A 20,886-nucleotide genomic window follows, 5' to 3' on the forward strand; every position below is an offset into this window, starting at 1 on the left:
GCCCCTGCAGTGTTTCAAAAGGGTCTTCCGAGGATGACAGCCATGGCATCGTCCTCAGGAATTTCCAAGATAACAAAGTCTGTTAAGATAGTGGTGTTAGTAACCACAAAAGGCACATCCTCGCAAATGCCAACAGGGAAAGCAGTTGATTTGTCAGCCATTTGCAGAGAAATTTCAGTGGGTGTCTGATACGTCTCAAACGTATCTATAATTTTTGATGATTTCATGATGTTATCTTGTCATCTTTGGATGTTTTATGTACCTTTTATATCTTTTTTGGGACTAACTTATTAATTTAGTGCCAAGTGCCAATTCCTGTTTTTTCTGTGTTTTTGGCTCTTTTCAGATCTGATTTTGGAACGGAGTCCAAACGGAATAAAATCCCCGAAATAAATTTTTCCCGACCGGAAGAAGATCAGGGGGCTTGAGGGCCAAGCCACGAGAGCTACAGGGGGCCCACAAGCCCTGTAGCCGCCACCAGGGGCGGCGGCTAGTAGGCTTGTGGCCTCCCTGGTGCCCCCCTGACCTAGCTCCTTCGCCTATATATTCCCTAAAATACAAAAAAAATCAGTGAATCCTCGAAAACACTTTTCCGCCGCCGCAAGCTTCCGTTTCCGTGAGATCTCATGTGGAGACCCTTCCCGGTGCCCTGCCGGAGGGGACTTTGGAGTTGGAGGGCTTCTACATCAACATCATCGCCCCTCCAATGACTCGTGAGTAGTTCACTTCAGACCTACGGGTCCGTAGTTAGTAGCTAGATGGCTTCTTCTCTCTTGGATCTTCAATACAAAGTTCTCCGTGATCTTCACGGAGATCTATCCGATGTAATCCTCTTTGGCGGTGTGTTTGTCGAGATCCGATGAATTGTGGATTTGTGATCAGATTATCTATGATATATATTTGAGTCTTTGCTGATTTCTTATATGCATGATTTGAAATCCTTGTAACTCTCTCCGAGTCTTGGGTTTTGTTTGGCCAACTAGATCTATGATTCTTGCAATGGGAGAAGTGCTTGGTTTTGGGTTCATACCGTGTGGTGACCTTTCCCAGTGACAGTAGGGGAAGCAAGGCACACATCGTATTGTTGCCATCAAGGGTAACAAGATGGGCTTTGTCGTAGATATGAGATTGTCCATCTACATCATGTCATCTTGCTTAAGGCGTTACTCTGTTCTTTTGGACTTAATACACTAGATGCATGCTGGATAGTGGTCGACGTGTGGAGTAATAGTAGTAGATGCAGAAAGTATCGGTCTACTTGTTTTGGACGTGATGCCTATAGATATAATCATTGCCATAGATGACGTCACGACTTTGCACGGTTCTATCAATTGCTCGACAGTAATTTGTTCACCCACCGTCCTTGCTTTCATGAGATAAGCCACTAGTGAACACTACGGCCCCCGGGTCTATTCACACCTATCGTTTCCACTTTCGCTTTTACTTTGCTTTGTTACTTTGTTGCTTTCAGTTCTCACTTGGCAAACAATCTATAAGGGATTGAGAACCCCTTCATAGCGTTGGGAGCAAGCTTTTTGTGTTTGTGCAGGTACTTGTGATACTCCTTCACTGGATCGATACCTTGGTTCTCAAAACTGAGGGAAATACTTACCACCGCTGCGCTACATCACCCTTTCTGCTTCGAGGGAACACCAATGCTAGGCTCCAAGGCCACGGGGAAATCCTTTGCATATTTGCCTAGGAAGTCCCAAAAGGCATAGCCGTAGCAGAAGGATTCCTGGTGCCTTTGCTGAGGAGAATCAAGACAAGAATAGTCTCCCGTCAGCACGTGTTTGTGGAGCTGTTGGAAGGTCTTTTGTTGCAGTAGCAGTGTCAACTTATCTAGTTCAAGTCTACGATAAAGAGAGAGAGGCATAACACTAACTCCGGCTCCAAGGTCACATAAGGCAGTTCTTACGTAGTTTCCTTTAATGGAGCAAGGTATAGTGGGCACTCCGGGATCACCAAGTTTCTTAGAAGTTGCACCTTTGAAAGTGTAATTGGCAAGCATGGTGGAGATCTCAAGATCAGGTATCTTCCGTTTATTGGTCATGATATCTTTTATGTACTTGGCATATGGAGACATTTTGAGCATATCAACTAACCACATCTGCAGAAAGACGGGTCTTATCATTTCAATAAAGCGCTCAAAATCCTCATCATCCTTTTACTCGGATGGCTTAGGAGGAAAGGGCATAGGTCTCTAAACCCATGGCTCCCTTTCTTTACCATGCTTCCTAGCAGTGAAGTCATTCTTATCGTATCTCTTAGGTTGTGGGTTATCAGGATTAACCGTAGGTTCAATCTCCACATCTTTATCATTGCTAGGTTGAGCATTATTATGAACATCGTTGTCCATATTGTCACCAGGTTCATGTTCATCACCAGATTGTGTTTCTGCATGAGACGCCGAAATATCATTTGGTTCTTCAGGTGTGGCAGTATTTGGAGAACTGACATGTAGGTTTCTATCATCCTTCTTCTTCTCCTTAGGATGATTGGGTATATTAGCATTAATTCCTTGAGAATCTTGATCAATTCTCTTAGGATTGCCTTTAGGATACAAAGGTTCCTAAGTCATTTTGCCTCCTCTAGTAATGACTCTCACAGAGTTTTCATTTAATTCATTGAGCAAGTCATTCTGAGCTTTAAGTACTTGTTCTACCTGAGTAGTAATCATAGAGGCATGTTTACTCAGAAGCTTCAGATCATTGACATTTCTGTCTACACAAGCACTTAAATGACTAAGCATACGAGTACTTTGTTCCAAATGTCTGCTAACATAATCATTGAAACTCTGTTGTTTGTCAACAAAGTTGTCAAATTCATCAAAGGATAGGCTAGCAGGTTTATCAAAAGGAATATCACTCTCATCAAACCTACGTAGAGAATTTACTTCTACTACGTGTATCGGGTTATCGAGACCATGGATCTCTTCGATAGGTGGTAGATTTTTGACATCTTCAGACCTAATGCCTTTCTCTTGCATAGATTTTTTGGCTTCTTGCATATCTTCGGGACTGAGGAATAGAATACCTCTTTTCTTCGGAGTTGGCTTAGGAGGAGGTTCGGGAATAGTCCAAGCATTATCGTTGATCAAGATGTTATTCAGTAGAGTCTCAGCTTGTTCTATAGTTTGTTCCCTAAAAACACAACCGCCACAGCTGTCTAGGTGGTCTCTAGAAGCATCGGTAAGTCCGTTATAGAAGATATCAAGTATCTCGTTCTTCTTAAGAGGGTGATGAGGCAAAGCATTCTGTAGCTGGATGAGCCTCCCCCAAGCTTGTGGGAGACTCTCTTCTTTGAGTTGAGAAAAGTTGTATATTTCCTGCAAGGCAGCTTGCTTCTTATGGGCAGGGAAATATTTCTGACAGAACTAATAGACCATATCCTGGGGACTACTCACACATCCAGGAGCAAGAGAAGTGAACCAGGCTTTAGCATCCTCCTTTAGAGAGAAAGGAAATAGCTTAAGGATATAGTAGTAGCGAATCTTCTCCTCACTAGTGAAAAGGGTGGATATATCGTGAAGTTTGGTAAGATGGCCTACGACCGTCTCAGACTCATAACCGTGGAAAGGATCAGATTCGACTAGAGAGATTATCTCAGGGTCGACAGAGAATTCATAATCCTTTTCGGTGATAAAGATAGGTGAAGTGGCTCGGGTCGTATTTCATCCTAGCTTTCAGAGATTTTTCCTTCCACTTGAGAAGTAATTTCTCAGCATCATAGGCATCCTTAAACGCAAGAAAATCCTCAGCTATCTCTCCCTCCATAACATAACCCTTGGGTATATGAGGCAATTCATATCTAGGAGAGCTAGATCTAGCAGGAGCAAAAGCAGGTTCTATCTCAATAGTATCGGTAGTCTCAGAAACATCACGAGCATTGGCAGTAACTCTAGCAATATGAGCATCAAGGAATACCCCTAGTGGCACATCAGGAAAAGTAGGATCTCTAGCAGTATCAGGCATAGCATCATCAGGCAAAGTAGCATCTCTAGCAGTATCAAGCATAGCATCATCAGGCAAAATAGCATCTCTAGCATCATTAGGCAAAGCAGTGTCAAGCATAGCATTTCTAGCAGTACCAGGCATAGCATCTCTAGCAGTATCAGGCATATCATCTCTAGCAGTATCAGTCATAGTATCTCTAGAAGTATCAGGCATAGCATCTCTAGCAGTAGCACAATAAGCATCATCAAGCACACGAGACATATCAAGATTTCTAGCAGGAGGTGATGTCGCAAACTTACTCATAATTTAAGGTGAATCAAGTGCAGAGCTAGATGGCAGTTCCTTACCTCCCCTCGTAGTTGAGGGCAAGACTTTGGTTTTTGGATCTTTCAGATTCTTCATAGTGATCAGCTGATATAAATCCCAAGTGACTCAAAGAATATAGCAATACTTCCCCGGCAACGGCGCCAGAAAAATGTTGCTAGCAGTCCCCGGCAACGGCGCCAGAAAAATGCTTCTAGCAGTCCTCGACAACGACACTAGAAAAATGTTGTTGACGTGTTCTTGACTTGATGCCTCCACGGCAACGGAGCTAGAAAAGAACTGCTCCCAGTTGCTCAACAATTAGCAATTGTCTTGCAATGGCCCACCAGCGCGTGGGATCGCGGCAGTTTTCGAGGGTAGAGTATTCAACCCAAATTTGTTGGTTCGCCCGACAGGAAGTGAAAGGATACTCTCAAGTATTAGCAGCTGAATGTGTCAGATTCAACCACATCTGAATGATTAGTATCTGCAAGCAAAGTATCAGTAGCAAAGTAGTATGATAGCAAAGGTGCTAGAAACGATCTGTTGACGGCAGACTATTCCTAACGGTTGTATCAATGGCGCCAGAAGTTGCCCATGTACGGGAAATATTCTTTCCCGGCGACGGTGCGAGAAAACGTATTGTAGCAGGTAGTAGCAGAGTAACGAGTATCAGCAGTGGCAAGGAAAAGCAGTAGTGACAGCAGTAGCAAGTAGCAACAGTACCAAGTAACAGTAGTAGCAAGTAGTAGGAGAGCAAAGCAAGTAACAGCGGCAGCAAGAGTAGTAATTGCAGCTGAGCAAAATAAGTAACAGCAGAAGTGGGACAAACTCGTAGGCAATGGGTCGGTGATTCGTTTGGATGACATTCATCATGCAACAGTTATAACACGGAGAGATATGTGGCTAGCTCCCGTTCGTCAATGTGATGTAGGCATGCATTTCGTGTGTAGTCATATGTGCTTAGGGAAAAGAACTTGCATGACATCTACTGTCCATCCCTCCCGTGGCAGCAGGGTCCAAAAGGATACTACGGGATATTAAGGTTCTCCTTTTAATAAAGAACCAGAACAACGCTTTATCACTTGGTGAACACATGAACTCCTCAAACAATGGCATCACCGGGAGTGGTTTCGGTTATTGTCACTCCGGGGTTGCCGGGTCATAACACATAGTAGGTAACTACAACTTGCAAGATCGGATCTAAAACACACATATATTGGTGACAACATAATAAATTCAGATCTGAAATCATGGCACTCGGGCCCTAGTGACAAGCATTAAGCATGGCAAAGTAGTAGCGACATCAATCTCAGAACATAGTGGATACTAGGGATCAATCCCCGTCAAAACTAACTCGATTACATGATAGATCTCATCCTACTCATCACCGCCCAGCGAGCTTACGAATAGATTACTCACGAACGATGAAGAGCTTCATGGAATTGGAGAGGGAAGAAGGTTGATGGTGATGATGGCGACGATTTCCCCTCTCCGGAGCCCAAAACGGACTCCAGATCTGCCCTCCAGATGAAAAAGAGGATGTGGCGGCGCCTCCTTATCGCAAACGCGATGAAATCTTCTCTTTTTATTTTTTTCGGGACGAAAGTGAATTTATAGAGCTGGAGTTGGGGGCGGCAGACCCACGTGGGCCCTACAAGCTTGGTTGTCGCGGCTAGGGGGGCTGCGGCAACAAGGCTTGTGGCCCACTGGCCCATCCCCTCCAGTCGATCTTTGCGCAGGTATTTTTCATATTTTCTAGAAATATTCCCCGTAAAATTTCAGGACGTTCCGAGAACTTCCATTTCTGCACAAAAACAACACCATGGCAATTCTGCTAAAAACAGCGTCAGTCCGGGTTAGTTCCATTCAAATCATGCAAATTAGAGTCCAAAACAAGGGCAAAAGAGTTTGGAAAAGTAGATACGATGAAGACGTATCAGCTACCCACGTACGAAGCGGTGGAGATAGTGGCGATCGTGGTTATCCTATCGTGAGTAGTGGGTGCAATTAGAGCGGTAACGGTAAAAATATTTAAATTATAAAAAAAGAGGATTTTGTAGCAAAGTCTTGAGCTCACAAGGACTCAGTGAGGACTTTGAACAAGTGTCAAATAGAACGCATATGAAGAACTGAGAATAGACTGGGTTGAACTTAGCATAGAGGGGAGATGGGTCCGATCACATTCACTTAGAAGAAATACCAACTTGAAGACTTAGCAATAAGTGAATGTTGTTGAGGACATTGAAAGCTCATTACTTAATGTATAGTCAATGAAGATCATCACATAAAATTTTGTAAATTTTGAGAATTTGAAGACTTTGAAAATTTGAGGAATTTGTGAAAAGTCTCAGATTTGAAGAATTTCAACTTTGAAGAATTTCGAATTTGAAGAATTTCAAATTTTGGTGGTGGAGTGACCCACCGTATAAGAATAGTGATTTCACGCGTCGTGTACAATTGTCATAGGGACCTAAAAATCGAATTCTTCATTAATTTCTTCACATAGGGTGTTATTCTTCATTGATTGAAGAAAAACGTGTCTTCGTGTGTTGTACATCTAAGTCATCAATTTTGCATAAGTGTTAGGATGTGTGCCATTTTCAAAAAACGTTCGAAGATTCTAAGATATTTAGCTCACACCGCAACTTGCAAAATCTCTTCTCATCCAAGGGCTTAGTGAAGATTTCAGCTAGCTGGCCTTCAGTCTTCACATGGTTGATGATGATGTTGCCCTTGAGTACATGATCACGAAGAAAATGATGATGAATTCGGATGTGTTTGGTCTTCGAGTGTTGTACTGGGTTGTAGGCTATCTTGATTGCACTCTCATTGTCGTAGTAGAGGCGCACATTCTTCATGTTGATGTCGTAGTCCATGAGGGTTTGCTTCATCCACAGCAGTTGAGCACAGCAAGATCCAGCAGTAATGTATTCAGCTTCAGCAGTGAAGAGTGATACGTAGTTCTGCTTCTTTGAGGACCAACAGACTAAGGATCGTCTGAGGAAATGACATGTGTGTGATGTTGACTTGTGATCCACATGGTCACCAGCATAATGAGAATATCCAACGAGGTGAAGATTTCAGCCCTTGGGGTACCATAATCCAAGTGTTGGTGTGTGAGCTAGATATCGAAGAATATGTTTCACAGCCTCATGGTGTGATTCCTTCGGTTTTACTTGGAAATGGACACACATGAAAACAATATGCATAATGTTTGGCATAGATGCACACACGTACAATAAAGAGACAGTCATAGAGCGATATACCTGTTGATCGAATCTATACCATTTTCATCAGTGCACAGGTGACTGCTGGTACGCACAGGAATTTTGACGCCTGTGCATTCATTCATGCCGAATTTCTTCAGGATGTCCTTGAGGTATTTCTCTTAAGATATGAAGATGCCACTGCGTTTTTGATGAATTTGAAGACCTAGGAAGAATTTCAGCTCCCCCATCATGGACATTTGATACTCTTCACCCATCATGTAGGCAAATTCATCACTGTAACGTTTGGCAGTACAAGCATAGATAATATCGTTCACATATATTTGGCATACAAACATTTCATTATCATAGAATTTTGTAAAAAGAGTTGGGTCAAGTTAACTGAGTTTGAAGCCTTTCTTCATGAGAAATTCCTTCAATGTGTCATACCACGCCCGAGGGGCTTGTTTGATACCATAGAGTGCCTTTTTGAGTCTGAAGAGTTTGTCAGGATGCTTCGGGTCTTCAAAACCCAGAGGATGAGCAACATATACTTCTTCCTCAAGCTTACCATTGAGGAATGCACTTTTCACATCCATTTTATATAGTGTAATATTGTGATGGTTAGCATAAGCAAGCAATATATGAATAGCTTCAAGTCTAGCAACACGTGCAAAAGTTTCATCAAAGTCAATTCCTTCAGCATGTGTGTAGCCTTGGGCTACAAGTCTTGCCTTGTTCCTCACAACCTGACCATCCTCATCTTGCTTGTTTCGGTAGATCCACTTGGTGTCGATGATGTTGTGCTTGCGAGGATCAGGTCTTTTGATGAGTTCACATACATCATTTAGCTTGAACTGAAGAAGTTCATCTTGCATGGCTTCAATCCACACAGGTTCCATGAAGGCGTCATCAACTTTTGAGGGTTGTGTGATAGACACAAAGGAGGAATGCCCACAAAAGTTAACTAAATGTGAGGCTTTTGAGCGAGTGAGAGGACCTGCCGCATTGATGTCATCGAGGGTTTTGTCAATTTCCACTTCATTTGCAATCCTCGGATGTGTTGGTTGAATACTTTGGTTGGGCTGATGAATTAGATCTGGAGCATTTTCCTCAGGTGCACCCGCTTGAATTTCATCATTGTTAGGGACGACTTATTCAACAAGAGGTTGTTCCTCAGTAGGAATGATATCTTCAGTAGCCTTGTGCTTAATAGCTTTCTCATTAGTCAATTTATCTGACACAAGAGGTAGTTTCTCTCTTTGTGAGCCATTAATTTCATCGAACCGCACATCTACAGTTTCAACAACCTTGTTGTGATAGGTGTTGAAGACCCTGTAGGTGTGCGAGTCCTTTTCGTAACAGAACATAAAATCCTCATGTCCTTTAGGTAAAAAATTTGAGCTATGGTGAGGATATCTAATCCGACATTCTCCACCGAAAACTCTGAAATAACTTACATTGGGTTTATTGTCACTAAGGAGTTCGTACGAAGTTTTCTTGAGGAATTTGTGAAGATATACTCTGTTGATGATGTGGCATGCAGTGTTGGTTGCCTCAGGCCAAAAGTGACAAGGAGTCTGATATTCTTCAAGCATGGTCCATACCATTTCAACCACAGTCTTGTTCTTGCGCTCAACGACGCCATTTTGTTGAGGAATATAAGGAGTAGACAATTCATGAGTAATACCAAGTTCATCAAGATAATCATCAAGGCCAATGTTCTTGAATTCTGTCCCATTGTCACTCCTGATGTGTTTGATCTTGACGCCGAAGTTCATCGAGGCCCTTGAGGAAAATCGTTTGAAGACTTCCTGGACTTCAGTTCTATACAGAATGATATGCACCCATGTATATCGAGAATAATCATCAATGATGACAAAGCCATATAGAGATGATGCATTGGTTAGAGTAGTATAATGAGTAGGTCCAAAGAGATCCATATGAAGCAATTCAAACCGACGAGTAGTAGTCATGATAGTCTTCAAGGGGTGTTTGGATCTGGTCATCTTTCCGGACTCACACGCACCGCAGAGATGGTCCTTGAGGAATTTGACGGTTTCGATGCCAATGACATGCTTCTTATTAGCGAGTGTATGCAAATTCCTCATGTCTGCATGACCAAGTCGTCGATGCCATAGCCAGCCTTTTGATGTTTTTGCTAGTAGACATGTGGCTGGTTGACGACCTGTAGAGAGGTCAACAATATACAAGTACCTCTCCTAAAGCCTTCGAATACTTTTGATTTGTCAGATTCCATGATGACTACACATTTATATTTTCCAAAACAACAATCATATCAAGATCACAAAGCATTGAGACTAACATGAGGTTAAACCCAAGGGATTCGACATGCATGACTTTGTCCATGTGACAATTCTTAGAGATGGCCACTTTACCAAGTCCCAGTACCTTGCTTTTACCTTTGTGAGTGTAGGTGATATGCTTCAGTGGTGATGGAGACAGTGGGATATTCATTAATAAGCTTTTATCACCAGTCATGTGATTTGTACATCCACTGTCAAGAACCCACTCTGTGTTCTTGGGTTGATCATCCTATAGATGAATTAGTACTTCTTACCATCTCATATGCTTCAGATTTGAATAATATGATATCCATTTCATCAGACTTGAATTTCATCAAAAAAGTAAATTTAAGGACATAATGAGGACGAGTGAAATGATAGATCATTTCATCATGTTTTAGCTTGCGTCCTATCAAGCAATTTCCTCAGGTCTCTAGCAAATTATTCACATGACGACTTTCATCTAGAGACCTGACCTGCAGAAGTGATTAGTTCAATTTCTTCACCACCCACATCTGAAGGGGATGCAAAGGGTTCATCATCCTATGAGCACCATATGAGAATGGAGGCGTTGAAGCTAATGCACTTCTTTTCACAGTAGGGGGGTTAGAGTACTCAAATGAATAGGCAGAGAAATCATTTGAGGACTTATGAACATAGTGATTTGAGGAATAGTGCACATATTCATGTCCCTTGTAGTTTCCCTGCATATCAGAAGCATTAGTGCGAGTACGAGCATAATTTTGACCATTTGAGGAATTTGATCCTCGTGAAGACTTTGGTCCACCTGAGGAATTTGATCTGGGGTTCCTGTTCTTCACTCGTGGAGTCATGAGGACATTCACCTGAAGACTTTCCAAGCAGCTTTTGGGAACCCAAATTTTCCTTACAGGAGGTCCATTCCTGTAGTTAGTTCCAACATATTGAGCAAATACTTCACCATATTGATTTTTGAACAGTTTTTAGTTGAAGTAAAATGACTCATCAGAGGAATAAGACATTCCACATGCAAAGCCTAATATAGTGGATGGATCAATGGGAGGTCCTTTAGCACCAACCCATGAGGTTTTGGGGTGCTGCTCAGGTTTCCAGTATGACCCATCAACGTTCAGTTTCCTCTCAAAGGCAATGCCCTCTTTCCTTGGGTTCCTGTTCAGAATTTGCTTTTTAAGCACATCGCAAAAGTTTGTATGCCCTTTGAGACTTTGTATATGCCTATCATATACAATTCCTTCAATCCTGCATTTTTGTCGGTAGCATTTGTGGTTTCCTCAAGTGAAGAATTTGATACCACATGAACAGTTGAAGAATTTGTAGCAATAGAAGCATTTGAGGTTTTAGGTGAAGAATTTGCAATTTCACATTCAATGCATTTCAGACATGCTGGAATGAATTGTTCCTGAGCGCTATTGATCTGTTGAGCAAGCAATGAATCATTTTCCATTTGAATATCATCATAGGACATTTTCAACTTCTCAAGATCAAGCTTCCTTTGAAGAAATTCGTAGGAAAGCTTCTCATGGTCAGCCAAGAGAGTACCACAACGATCTTGAAGACTATCAAATCTAGACTCGAGACTTTGAACATCTACAGTGAGGATTTGAGTACGATTCATTTCAACATTCAACATATCATCGCTTTTGTCTAGTAGTTTATGAAGCTTTTCAATAGCACTTTGTTGCTTAGTGGCAATGTTGGCAAGTTTATAGTAACTAGGTTTTTTATATTCATCAGGTTCACAGTCACTTGAATCAGACGAGGATGTGTGGCTTGGTACCTTTGAACCTGTTGCCATGAAGCAATAGGTGGGATCAAAGTCATCATCATATTCATCATTGTTGTTGGCGTTGTCATTTTCTTCAAGGTTGAATATGGACTTGCTCACGAATGTGGTACCAAGTGAAAGAATTGCCACACCAGACTCTGACTCCACTTCAGAACCTTCCTCTTCATCACATTCCTCGGACTCCACTTCAGAACCTTCCTCTTCATCACATTCCTCGGATTCTTCTTCAAAATCCATTTCCTTTCCAATGAGTGCCCGAGCCTTTCTGAAACTGGTCTTCTTGTGCGCTAAGGACTTTGAAGATTTCTTGTTTTTCTTCTAGTCATCTGAACTTTCATCCTTATATTTATTTTTTCTTGATTCCTTCACCCACCGAGGATAGTGAGCAATGTAGTGACCAGATTTCTTGCATTTATGGTAGGTTATTTTCTTGTAGTCCTCAGACGAAGATTCTGATTTCCTCGTATATTTTATTGAAGACTTTCTGAACTGGACAAGCTTTGTGAACTCGTGGAATTTCCTCATGAGCATAGCAATTTCCTACCCAAGTTCTTCAGGATCACCAAGGCTACAGTCTGATTCTTCTTCTTCAAATGAGGAAATAGCCTTTGCCTTCAGCGCATGAGGTCTTGAATAGCTTGGTCCATATAGGTCTCTCTTTTCTTCTTGTTGGAATTCATGAGTATTGAGTCTCTCAAGTATATCAGCAGGATCAAGCATCTTGTAGTCTCTTCGTTCTTGGATCATCAAAACCAGTGTGTCAAACGATGGATCAAGAGATCGTAGCAGTTTCTTCACAACTTCATGGTCAGTGATGTCTTTGGCTCCCAGAGCTTGCAATTCATTTGACATGTCAGTGGGGCGATCAAAGGTATCTTGGCAGCTTTCATTATCGAGCCTCTTGAAAGGGATGAAGAGATTGTGAAGAACATCAACACAAGAGTCACGCTGTGTGGAGACTCCCTTATTGACTTTGGACATCCTATCCCAGATAAGCTTGATAACCCACAAGTATAGGGGATCGCAACAGTTTTCGAGGGTAGAGTATTCAACCCAAATTTGTTGATTCGACACAAGGGGAAGCCAAAGAATATTCTCGAGTATTAGCACTTGAGTTGTCAATTCAACCACACCTGAAAGATTTAGTATCTGCAGCAAAGTTTCAGTAACAGAGTAGTGTGATAGTAACGGTAGCAGCGGTAACAGTAGCAGTAGTGACAGCAGCAGCGGTAAAGTTACTTAGCAAGGACCAGTAGGTAAAACTCGTAGGCATTGGATCGGTGATGGATAATTATGTCGGATGACATTCATCCTGTAACAGTTAAAACATGGGGAGATATGTAACTAGCTCCAGTTCGTCAATGTAATGTAGGCATGTATTCCCCTTATAGTCATACGTGCTTATGGAAAAGAACTTGCATGACATCTATTGTCCATCCCTCCCGTGGCAGCGGGGTCCTAATGGAAACTAAGGGATATTAAGGTCTCCTTTTAATAGAGAACTGGAACAAAGCATTAGCACATAGTGAATACATGAACTCCTCATACTATGGTCATCTTCGGGAGTGGTTCTGGTTATTGTCACTCCGGGGTTGCCGGGTCATAACACATAGTAGGTGACTACAACTAGCAAGATAGGATCAAGAACACACATATATTGATGAAAACATAATAGGTTCAGATCTGAAATCATGGCACTCGGGCCCTAGTGACAAGCATTAAGCATAGCAAAGTAGTAGCAACATCAATCTTAGGACATAATGGATACTAGGGATCAAACCCCGTCAAAACTAACTCGATTACATGATAGATCTCATCCAACCCATCATCGTCCAACAAGCCTACGATGAGATCACTCATGAACGGTGAAGAGCATAATGGAATTGGCGATGAAGGATGGTTGGTGATGACGACGGTGATGATTTCCCCTCTCCGGAGCCCAGAATGGACTCCAGATCTGCCCTCCAGAAGAAGAACAGGTGGTGGCGGGGGCTCCGTATCGTAAAACACGATGAACTCTTCTCTCTTAATTTTTTCCGGGCGAGAGAGACTATATAGAGCTGGAGTTGGAGGCGGCAGAGCCACGAGGGCCTCACAAGCCTGCCAGGCGCGGCCAGGGGGGCCCGCGCATCCTGGGCTTGTCGGCTCCTGTCTCCGTCCCTCCAGGTAATTCTTGCGCCATTATTTTTTATATATTCTACAAAAAATCCTCATAAATTTCCAGGTCATTCCAAGAACTTTTATTTCTGCGTAGAAACAACACCATGGCAATTGTGCTGAAAACAGCGTCAGCCCGGGTTAGTTCCATTCAAATCATGCATATTAGAGTCCAAAACAAGGACAAAAGAGTTTAGAAAAGTAGATACGATGGAGACGTATCAACTCCCCCAAGCTTAAAGCATTGCTTGTCCTCAAGCAATTTAGTTGACAAACTGAAAGAGACAAAAGAAAAACTTTTACGAACTCTGTTTGATCTTGTTGTTGTAATTATGTCTAACTCATATTCAGATTTTCAGCAAGATCATAAGCTAAACACAAAAGCAATGACATTTAGGTCTCATGGAAAACTCATATCAATGGCATAATCAACTAGCAAGCAATAATGATAAGTTTCAAATGTCAACACTTCAATCAAAACAATCATGAAGCAATATGAACAGATGGTATCTCGCTAGCCCTTTCTGAGACCGCAAAACATAAACGCAAAGCACCTTCAAAGACCAAGGGCTGACTGAACATTGTAATTCATGGCAAAGAAGATCGAGTCACAGTCATACTCAATATCAATTAATAGCAAAGCATAAAAATGACGGAGGTTCTCTCTAACTGGTGCTTTTATAAGAAGAGGATGACTCAACAGAAATGTAAATAGATAGGCCCTTCGCAGAGGGAAGCATTGATTCGCAGAGGTGCCAGAGCTCAATCTTTTAAAACAGAGATAAATAATTTTGGGTGGCATGCTTTCATTGTCAACGCGATGACCAAGAGTTTTCACCATCTTCCATGCTACACATATTATAGGCGGTTCCCAAATAGAAAAGTAAAGTTTTGACTCCCCCTCCACCGATCAATCACACTCCACGACTAGCCGAATCCTCGGGTGCCCTCCATACGAACAACAATCCAGGGGGAGTTTTGTTTACACTTATATTTTAGATTTGAGCATGGAACTGGGCATTCCAATTACCGACCCCTTTCTCGTGAGTGATAGTGAATAAACACGTATCGAGGATAACACGCCTAGAATGGAAGATACTAACCGCCCCTTGTCACCACATGAGTAGTTCGTGCATACAAAATAGATTATTACTTGAAGATTTAGAGAGTGACACATGCAAATTTACTTGGAACGGCAGGTAGATACCGCATATAGGTAGGTATGGTGGAGTCATATGGAACAACTTTGGGTTTATGGAAGTGGATGCACGAGCAGTATTCCCGCTTAGTACAAGTGAAGGCAAGCAAAAGATTGGGAAGCGACCAACTAGAGACCGACAACAATCATCAATATGCATTGAAATTAACCAACATTGAGTGCAAGCATGAGTAGGACACAAATCACCCTAAACATGAATATCATAGAGGCTATGTTGATTTTGTTTCAACTACATGCGTGAACATGTGCCAAGTCAAGCCACTTGAATCATTCAAAGGAGAATACCATCCTATCATACTACATAATAATCATCTTGAAATTCATGTTGGCATCCAAGACAAACCATTATAAGCTCCTAGCTAATTAAGCATGGCATCAGAAACTACGATCTCTAAGTTGTCATTGAAAACATGTTTCTCTCATAACAAAGCTGAATTAGGAATGAAGAGCTAGTCATATTTACAAAAACAAAAAAGGTCGAGTTCATACCAGCTTTTCCACGCTCATTCACTTCATCATATATCGTCATTACTGCCTTTCACTTGCACGACCGAATGATGTGAATAATAATGAGAGTGTTCGTGCATTGGACTAAGCTAGAATCTGCAAGCAAACATAGAGGAGAAGACAAAGTAATATGGCTCTTGGACGGATAAACAAATATGCATGTGAGAGCCACTAAACATTTTAACCATGGTCTTCTACCTTGACCCAAAGAAAAAGAAAACTATTTACACGGGAAAGCTCCCAACAAGCAAAAGAAGAACGGGAAATCTTTTTGGGTTTTCTCTCTAATTACCACTAAGAAAGCTGGAAAGTAAACTTACAACTAATTTTTTTTTTGTTTTTCTCAATTTAAACAAACACACGAGAAGAAAGCGAGAAAAATAAATAAACTAGCATGGATGATACAATGGCAAGGTGTGAACACCGACTAACAAAGTGAAAGTGTGAGCATGAATATAAAGTCGGTGAGAAACACGTACTCCCCCAAGCTTAGGCTTTTGGCCTAAGTTGGTATACTCCCATGGAGGGAAATAACCGTCTCCGAGGCACTCCGGAGTGTACTGAGGGTGCCACTGCTGGGTGAGCTCCTCTCGCTCCCACTGATAAACTGGCGTCTGGTACTCGACTAGTAGCTCGGGCACGGGTGCCTGTGGTGGCGCTATGCCCCAATATGCGTAGATGTCCGAGGGTATAATAATGTACCTGTCTAGATGAAGATTGAACAAAGAAGGAGCAGGCGAAGTAATAGTCTCACAAGTACACTGGCTAAATACCAAGTTATAAATCATCCTCTTATTTATATCTTTATCAAGAAAGTCTTGGCGAACCATGCTATCATAATCCAGATATCTCTCACGAAGAAGCATCTCTTCTTCCTCATACAGTCTAATAGGTATTTCGAAATGTTTAGCAAGACGGGTAGCATAGATACCTCCATAAATAGCGCCTTTAGTACGGTTCGTGTTCAACCGTTGAGCCACTATAGCGCCCAAGTTATAAGTTTTTATCATTATAAAGAGCTTCATGCAAAACCGCAAGATCTGGGGAGCTAAGAGCCCCAGCTTTCCCACGGCTAATCAAACATTTACCCACAAATAATGAGAGATACCGAAGCATGGGAAAATGTACACCAGCAACTCTAGCGCAAGACACTCCTCTCTCCTCTCCTACAACAATAGTATCAATGAAAGCCTCCAAGTCCCGTAGACGAGGTTCATGAATATCCCCAACATAAGGTAATTTGCAAACATTGCAAAACTCCTGAAGTGACATGCGCTGGGGGATATCATATAACTTGAACTCAACCATAGGAGGATTCTTCCTTGGATAGAAATTAAAGCTTTGCACGAAAATATTAGTGAGGAGGAGGTATTGTGTACACTTATCTTCACCAATGTGGTAAGGCCTGCGTTCACCACCAAGTAATAAAAATCCTCATAAATACCGGCGGCACGTAAGAACACATCGCTTCGTCACTCGCACGATCAAACTTCTCAACACGGGGGACCGGATACTTGGGTTTCTTCTTCTCATTTTCATCTTCCTTGGGGTCACGGCTTGAAGAGGCTCTTAGGAACCTCCTCATCTTTTCCTTTTTCTTTCTGTGAAAATTTCTGAAATTTTTAGTGACTCAAAAGAAAAGTGAACAAGGCTCAACAAAACTCATAGCAACTACTCCTACAAGTGCCTAGAGGCCATATCATGCATCAAAACTACTTGGGACTGATACGTCTCCAACGTATCTATAATTTTTTATGGTTCCATGCTATTATCTTGTCAACTTTGGATGTTTTCTATGCATTTTATAACTTTTTTGGGACTAACCTATTAACTCAGTGCCAAGTGACAGTTCCTGTTTTTCCGTGTTTTTGACCTTTTTCATAGGAGAATATTAAACGGAGTCCAAACGGAATAAAACCTCCGGAAAGATTTTTTTTTCGGAACAGAAGATACGCAGGGAACTTGAGAACCAAGGCAAAGGGCTCCGGGGGAGGCCACAAGCCCCCTAGTCGCAGCCTGGGGGGCGCACCTAGCAGGCTTGTGGGCCCCCCGTGGCTCCTTTGCCCTACCTCTTCCGCCTATAAATTCCCTACAAAACTGAAACCACGGGAGGGAGCCACGAAAATACTTTCCGCCGCCGCAAGCTTCTGTCTCTACAAGATCCCATTTGGGGCACGTTCTAGTGCCGTGCCGGAGGAGGGATTCGGACATGGATGGCTTCTTCATCAACACCATTTCCTCTCCTATGATGCGTGAGTAGTTCACCATAGACCTTCGGGTCCATAGCTAATATCTAGATGGCTTCTTCTCTCTCTTGGATCTTCAATACAAAGTTCTCCATGATCTTCATGGAGATCTATCCAATGTAATCTTCTTTTGCAGTGTGTTTGTCGAGATCCGGTGAATTGTGGATTTATGATCAGATTATCTATAAATCTTATTTGAGTTTCCTCTGATCTCTTATATGCATGATTTCATATCCTTGTAATTCTCTTCGAGTTGTGGGTTTTGTTTGGCCAACTTGATCTATAGTTCTTGCAATGGGAGAGAAGTGCTTGGTTTTGGGTTCATACCGTGCGGTGACCTCACCCAGTGACAGAAGGGGTAGCGAGGCACGCATCGTGTTGTTGCCATCAAGGGTAAAAATATGGGGTTTATATCTATTGCATGAATTTGTCCCTCTACATCATGTCATCTTGGTTAAGGCGTTACTCTGTTTGTTATGAGCTCAATACACTAGATGCATGTTGGATAGCGGTCGATGTGTGGAGTAATAGTAGTAGATGCAGAAAGTATCGGTCTACTTGTCTCGGATGTGATACCTATATGTATGATCATTGCCTTAGATATCATCATGACTTTGCGCGGTTCTATCAATTTCTCGACAGTAATTCGTTCACCCACCGTAATACTTGCTATCATGTGAGAAGACTCTAGTGAACACTATGGCCCCGAGGTGTACTTCACTTCATATTTTCAGCTCTACACTTTCACTTTGTTGCACTTTCCGCCTTCAGATCTCACCTTGCAATCAATCGTGAAGGGATTGACAACCCCTTTATAGCGTTGGGTGCAAGTTTGTTTGTTTTTGCGCAGGTACTTTGGAGACTTGCCTTGATACTCCTACTGGATTGATACCTTGGTTCTCAAACTGAGGGAAATACTTACTGCTACTGTGTTGCATCACCCTTTCCTCTTCAAGGGAAAAACCAATGCAAGCTCAAGAGGTAGCAAGAAGAATTTCTAGCGCTGTTGCCGGGGAGGAGGATCAAGACAAGAATAGTCTCCCGTTAACGTGCCAATTTCTGGCGCCGTTGCCGGCGAGTATCAAGTCTAGAATAGTCTTCCTTCAACGTGTCAATTTCTGGCACCAGGGACTATTCTACGTGAAGCTTATCCAAGTAACTGTCGCAAACTCATCTCTTGCATTTACTTTTTTTGCCTCTCGTTTTCTTCTCCCTCACTTCTGGAAAAAAAATTGCCTTTTTCGTTCCCCCTTTCTTTTGCTTGCTTTTTGTTTGCTTGTGTTGCCATGTGCCTTCAATATGCTTGCATCTTTGCTTGCTAAGTATCTATTGATATGCATCCTCATCCACTTGCTAATATCTTTAAGAGATCCAATTATGTTGAACCAATTGCTAGTGAGTTGAGTGCACTTGACTTTCTCTATGGAGTTTTGCTTGAGATGCGTGAATCTGAAAATCGTGATAAAGAAATTTATGAAGTGATTAACGAGGGCTCCTTGAATGAAAAGCATGATTGCAATGGTTTCACTATAAATCCTATTAGTGTCAATCATGCTAAAAATATGCAAAACCCTGAGCTTGGGGATGCTACTTTTGCTATGTCCACTACTTGTTGCAATGATCATGATTGGGGTAATGATTTTTCTTATGATCTTGAAAATTTGTTTAAGCCTCATGATGAACATGATATTTGCAATAATATTGAAAGTGGGTTTGGAGAAGTCATGACTTTAGTTGATGATAATCCCACTATTTTTGAAGAGCGTCAACTTTGCATGCATGTGGATCATGAAAAGAATATCCTATGTGATAGCTATATTGTTGAATTTGAATATGATCCCACATGTAATTGTTATGAGAGAGGAAAATATTGTGGTAGAAACTTTCATATCACTAAATCACCTCTCGTTTTGTTGAGATTGATATTGTCTCTTTCTTCTTCCTTGCATATGGTAACTATTGGTTGTCTTGAGAATTTGTTTCCCTATAAAATGCCTATGCATAGGAAGTATGTTAGACTTAGATATGTTTGTCACATGTTTCATGATGCTCTCTTCGTGTCTGATTGCTATCTTTTATGTGAGCATCATTGAATTATCAATGCCTAGCTAAGGGCATTAAACAATAGCGCTTGTTGGGAGGCAACCCAATGAATTTATCTTTGCTTTTTGCTTTCTGTTTTATTGTGTCCAAACCATCATAATTCTGTTATGATTGTGTTTTTTGTGTTTCTTTTTGTGTCTGAGCCAAGTAAAACCTTTATGACTAGTTTTGGTGATGGTTGTTTGATCTTGCTGAAAAAGACAAAAACTTTGCGCTCACGAAATTATTTTTAATTCCTATCCATAAAGAGATTTTGAGTTGATTCTTTTTGCTTCTGGTTGATATGCCAATTTCCCTAATTTTCATAAATTTTCAGCATTGTTGAGATACCAGAAGTATACGAAGTATACAGATTGCTACAGACTGGTCTGTTTTTGACACATTATGTTTTTGTTGTGTTGATTGCTTATTTTGATGAAACTATGGATAGTATCGGGGGGTACTATCCATGGAAAAGTGAGAATATAGTAATATAACACCAATATAAATATAAATCAAGTTTTCTACAGTACCTAAAGAGTTGGTAGTTTGTTTTCTTGTGCTAATGATATCACGAGATTGTGTTTAAGTTTTGTGTTGTGAAGTTTTCAAGTTTTGGGTGATGTTCTCATGGACAATGGGATAAAGAGTGGAAAGAGCTCAAGCTTGGGGATGCCCAAGGCATCCCAAGCGAAATTCAAGGATACCAAAAAGCCTAATCTTGGGGATACCCCGGGAAGGCATCCCCTCTTTCGTCTTCAATCCATCGTTGCGTTACTTGGAGCTATCTTTTTATTCACCACATGATATGTGTTTTTCTTGGAGCGTCGTGTATTATAGGAATCTTTTCTTTTTGTTGTGTCACAATCATCCTTGCTGCACACCTTTTTGAGAGAGGCATGCACTCATCGTGAATTTGCTAGAATACTCATTGAGCTTCACTTATATCTTTTGAGTTAGACCATTTAGCTCGCGTGTGCTTCACTTATATCTTTTCAGCTAGATAACTTTGCTCTAGTGCTTAACTTAGATCTTTTTTGCGCACGGCGGTATCATATTTTGGAGAAATAAAAACTCTCGATCTTCACTTATATCTTTTTGAGAGTGCTCTCTCT

The sequence above is a fragment of the Hordeum vulgare genome, chromosome 1H (assembly GCF_904849725.1).
Source record: "Hordeum vulgare subsp. vulgare chromosome 1H, MorexV3_pseudomolecules_assembly, whole genome shotgun sequence".
NCBI lineage: Eukaryota > Viridiplantae > Streptophyta > Magnoliopsida > Poales > Poaceae > Hordeum > Hordeum vulgare.